Here is a 6,000-nt window from a genome sequence, read left to right on the forward strand (position 1 = left end):
GAAAAACAATGAAATATGACATTTATAAGTGAGTAGAAATGTTTTGCCTGAAAAATGAGATTTTGTGAATTACTGATATTGGAAAATAATGAAATGTGACATTTATTTGTGAGTGAAAATTATTTGCATGAGAAAAGAGTTTGTACAAATTATTGATATGAGTATTTTGGGAAAAAGTGAAAAAAATACGTGAAATATGATATATTTTCTATTATGAGATGATGGAAAGTGCACAGAAAATGATGAGAATATTTATATTGAACTGAATTGTGATATACTGAAATATGATTGATGAAATGCCGATACCGCATAATGATTGCGGGTATGTGGTAGTTAACCCTGTTGGATGATTATGATATTGAGCATGGTACCGTTGCTAGTGGTGTTAGTGCAACCACACGGACTGTTGGAGCGTATGGCGTGATAGTCGACTGAGCCATTTTGTACGGTTGTAGGCCCCCTTAGTCCGGATCAGGGTTATAGGCCGGCGAGTCGTACTACAGACGCGATATGTGATATGATATTTGATCTAATCGGGTTGGCCAACTGCGGTTAGATCCAGCCTTCGAGCCGCACAACCTTGACCTTGGGGGGAAGCATGGCGTGGATAGAAAGATCCTCAGGGTGGCCATGAGTTACAGACGCGATGTTGGTATTTGATACCAAGGATCCTCATGAGCCGGAAAGTAAAATGAAAATGGAATGTGAAAGAATGATAAAATTGGTTAAAATAAGAAATGAAAGAAAGAATGGAAATTAAGATGTAAAGAATGATAAAATTAAGAAATTGAATCGTGTGAGTTAATAATATAAATAATTGAGGCGAAGTGAAACTCACCGCCTGAGGGCTTACTGAGTAAGGCGAGTGCCTTGATAGATATCAGATGTGGCCATACCCGGTTGCATAACGTGTTAGGGCTGAGGGAAGCTACCTGTATGGGCGGATAATCTTCCCTATTCTCAGGAATTTCGCAGGTAAAAATGTGTTGGAATGATTGATTTTTTGAAATGATTTTAAAGCTTATAAAAGCTTGTGTTGTATATCTATATGAGTATGAGAATATATTTGCTAGTGTATTTTCTTAGATGAAATGTTATTTTGAAAAATATAGTGTATTATAATTGTACTCATATGGACACACACTGTAAATAATTTATTCCTTCTTACTGAGATGTGTCTCACCCAAATTATTTAAATTTTTTAGGGAACAGGGATAGACCAGGTGATAGAGTTCCGTGATCATAGGAGCTGGGACGTTGACACACAGGGTGAGTTTTTAGATTAGGGGGTGTGTAATTTCCCCTAGAGTTGAGTAGTTTTTGAGTTTGTGATAATGATGTATATCTGTGTATGTAGATACTCTGGGTATTGTATTCTGAATGAAATAAATATACTGTCTTTCGCTGTTAGGTTGTAATAATAAAATTACTTTTTACCCAGTACCCAATGGGGGTCGGGTCGTATGAAGGATAGTAGGATTGTTGACGTGGCCGATTTGTGAATGTTATGGATGACAAGTGAATATTTATTATTATTAGAAAAAAAAATTGTACGAAAATTGTGGCATCACATCATAACTGCAACATCTTGATGCTTATTACTGTATATCTAACTGTATAATCTGTTTGTATAATCTGTCTGTATAATCTGTTTGTACAATCTGTCTGTATAATCTGAGTGTTATGGTATTAGGAAACATGAAATTCTATAAACTGTAATATAATGAATTGAATAAAATCTAGCTATATCTGTCAGTATAAAAATATATGTGTATATCTGTCTATGACTATGCATACTGTAAATCATGATACACTGAAAAAAGCTATATAAATTCTATATCAAGTAAATATCTACTCAGGCCACACAGACATTGAAAACTCTTATTCTGTAATAATTGGATAATAAACTGGAATACATGGATATACATAAAATCTCTGATAACATGTTTAAAACTCCTAGCATAGCATATTTCCCTTACCTAAATTCTGAAAAGTCCCTACCATATCCTGGCTTTATACCCGCAGGGTTCCTCGCTCAACACCCTAAAAACAATATCTCCCAAAATAAAATATCCTTATTTTCCTGCGTACAACATTTTATATAACTATGAGAAAAGCAAATTCTAAATAAAAAGCCTTACCCTAAAATTGGGATGGAATTTGAACCACTCCCACCAACGATCCCCTCTGGTAGACTTGCAGAGAACTTACCAGGAATGTCGTGGTGGTCTCAGATCGTTGATCCGGTGAGAAACATGGCTAATATTGAAGTGAGAAGGAGAGGAAGACGTTTATAGAGAGAGAGAGAGGAAGGGTTTTGCGCCAAATTTCACTGAAAAATTTGGGTTTTAACTATTTATAACCCTGAATTCATTGACGAGACATGTCATCTCATCGATGAGTCCCTGAAGAAGTTCATCGACGAACCTTCACTCCTCGTCGACGAATTTTAGACTTCCATAAACCCCCTCTCGGTATCTTTTCGTCAACGATATGTGTCTTCGTTAACGAGATCCTCGTATACCCTCGTCAACGATATGTGTCTTCGTTAACGAGATCCTCGTATACCCTCGTCAACGAATCCCTTATGTTAGTTGACAAGGCCCTGATTAATTTCTCAGGTTATTTCATTCTCCCCTCCTTATAAAATTTCATCCTCAAAATTTATTATTTGTGTTGAACATCATCCATATAACCTATCATTCAAAGAGGCAAACGATTTACTTATTTTATTACTTACCCTCACTTATGGCAGAGGAATACCGTGGTTACATACTAAACTCTGGGATATTACACATATAAAACTAAAAGACTGCCTACTAACTAAATTAATACATATACCTGCAAAAGAAACATTACTTAACTACTTACACTTTTACCTGATTACCATTAATCCTCTTGGAACAAATATGGGTATTTCTGTCTTATTTCATCTTCAAGTTCCCATGAAACTTCTTCTGTAGCATGATTCTTCCACAAAACTTTCACTAGTTGAATTTATTTAGTGCACAATTCTTGTCTTTTCCGGTCTAAGATCTGTATTGATGCTTCCTCATAGGTTAGTGAATCTTTAAGCTCTATCTCTGCATAGCTGATTATGTGGGATGGGTCTGGGATGTATTTCCTTAACATAACAACATGAAACACGCCATGTATTCTAGACAGAGCTAGTGGCAAAGCTAGCCTATAGGCAGCTGACCCTATTTTCTCTAGTATCTCAAAAGGGCTAATATACCTAGGGCTTAACTTGCCCTTCTGCCCAAACCTCATAACTCCTTTCAGGGGAGCTATCTTCAAGAATACTATCCCCCACATCAAATTCTATTTTCTAATAGTGAGTGTCTACGTAGCTTTTCTGCTGACTCTGTACGGTACCGATCCTTTCTTTAATTAGTCGGAGCTTGTCATATGCCTGTTGTACTATTTCTGGACCCAAAACTCGCCTTTTGCCTACTTTATCCTAGAAGAGAGGAAAATGACATCTCCTCCCATAGAGTGTCTTGTAAGGTGTCATGCCGATGCTAGCCTGATAGCTATTATTATAAGCAAACTCGACTAATGGTATAAACTGGGTCCAACTACCCCCAAAATCAAGCACGCAAGCACGAAGCATATCTTATAATGTCTGGATCGTCCTCTCTGTCTGTCCATCTATCTAGGAGTGGAAAGCAGTGCTAAATTTTAACTGTGTACCCATAGCCTCTCGAAAACTTTTCCAAAATCGTGAAGTGAACCGAGGATCTCATTCTGAAACTATAGATACCGATACACCATGGACATGAACTATCTCCTAAACATATATTTCTGCCAACCTGTCCATGGAATGACCGAATTTAATAGGGATGAAATGAGCGGTCTTTGTCAAATGTTCAACAACCACTGAAATTACATTCAACCCCTGTCGTACTGGTGGCAACCCCATAACGAAATCCATAGAAACATGATCTTATTTCCACTCTGGTATGAACAATGGCTGTAACTGCCCTGCTGGTCTCTGGTGCTCACCCTTAACCTGCTGGCACATCAAACATTATTGTACAAATTCTGCAATCTCCCTTTTCATTCCACTCCACCAGAAATACTCTCACAGATCCCTATACATTTTAGTACTGCCAGGATGAACGCTGTATAGTGATCTGTGAGCTTCCTCTAAAATCGTTCTTTTAATATCGTCATTTGCAGGCACACATAGTCTGGTGCGAAACCTCAGAGCTCCATCATCAGAGATACTGAACTCCTCTACCTGACCATCCCGCACTCTTGCCATTACCTCTACTAATTCTGTGTCATCACCTTGAGCTGTCTTAATCTTCTAATATAGTGTAGGCTGTACCACCAGGCTGGCAATAAATGCCTGAGGACTATCCTTTACTAACTCTATGCCAAAACTCTCCAAATCCATCAAAATTGAGTGTTGAATCTCCATGACTGCCATTGCTGATCCCACTGATTTCCTGCTCAGAGCATTTGCTACCACATTCGCTTTCCCTGGGTGGTAACTAATGGTGCAATTATAATATTTAATGAGTTATAATCACCTTCTTTGTCTCATATTTAGTTCTTTCTAGGTAAAGAAATATTTCAGGCTTTTATGATCCGTGAAAATCTCGCACTTTCCACTATAAAAATAATGCCTTCAGATCTTTAAAGCATAAACCACTGCAGCTAATTCTAAGTCATGCACAAGATAATTCTTTTCATATTCTTTAAGCTATCTAGAAGCATATGAAATGACTCTTCCATACTGCATTAACACACATCCAAGACCCTTCAAAGAGGTATCACTGTATATCACAAATTCATCTCCTCTTGATAGAATAGCCAGAACCAGTGCCGAAACCAATCGTTACTTTAACTCCTAAAAACACTGCTCATAATCACTGGTCCAATCAAACTTTACATTTTTTCTCGTAAGTCATGTTAATGGACCTGATAACTTGGAGAAGCCATCTACAAAGCGCTGGTAGTAGCCTACTAATCTCAGAAAACTCCTAACCTCTTGAATACTTCTAGGCCTTTCCAAATTTACCACTGCCTCTATTTTACTCGGATCAACCGATATACCTGCCTTAGAGATCACATGGCCGAGAAAGGTAACCTGCCTTAACCAAAACTCACATTTCTTAAATTTTGCATACAATTCTCTCTCTCTTAATATCTACAACACCAGCCTCAAATGATGCTTATGCTCCTTAAAACTTCTCGAGTAAACCAGTATATAATCAATGAATACAACCATAAACTAGTCCAAATATTGATGGAACACCCGATTCATTAAGTCCATGAATACTGCTGGTGCATTAGTCAACCCAAATGACATCTCTTCGAAATGTCCTCTGCTCTAACTTTCACCTGATGTTAACCTGACCGCAGGTCAATTTTAGAGTAAACTTAGGTCCCCTGGAGCTGATCAAATAAATCATCGATCCTAGGGAGAGGATATTTATTCTTAACTGTCAGTTTATTTATCTCCCTATAATTGATACATAACCTTATGGTCCCGTCTTTCTTTTTCACGAACAAAACTGGCGCTCCCCAGAGCGACACACTAGGCCTGATAAACCCCTTGTCTAGCAATTCCTGTAACTGATCTTTCAATTATTTCAACTTGACTGGCGCCATACGATATGGTGCTTTAGATACTGGTGTTGACCTCAGCAGAAGATCTACAGTAAACTCAATCTCTCGGTCTGGTGGTAAGTAAGGCAATTCCTCTAGAAAAACATCTAGAAATTCACTCACCACTGATATATCAGCTTGTTTTAATTCTTCTTTTGGCAATTCCTTTATGTATGCGACATACCCCTGGCAACCACCTTGTAGCAATCTCCTCACCTGAATAGCCGACACCAGTTGTGATGAGGCACGTACACGTGAACCCATGAATCTGTATTCTTACTTACTCGGGGGTTTTGAAAATCACTTCTTTCTGATGACAATCTATGCTGGTGTGATGAGTTGCTAGACAATCCATGCCTAGTATCACATCAAACCCCTGCA

This window comes from Malania oleifera, chromosome 5, assembly GCF_029873635.1.
Source record: "Malania oleifera isolate guangnan ecotype guangnan chromosome 5, ASM2987363v1, whole genome shotgun sequence".
Lineage (NCBI taxonomy): Eukaryota > Viridiplantae > Streptophyta > Magnoliopsida > Santalales > Ximeniaceae > Malania > Malania oleifera.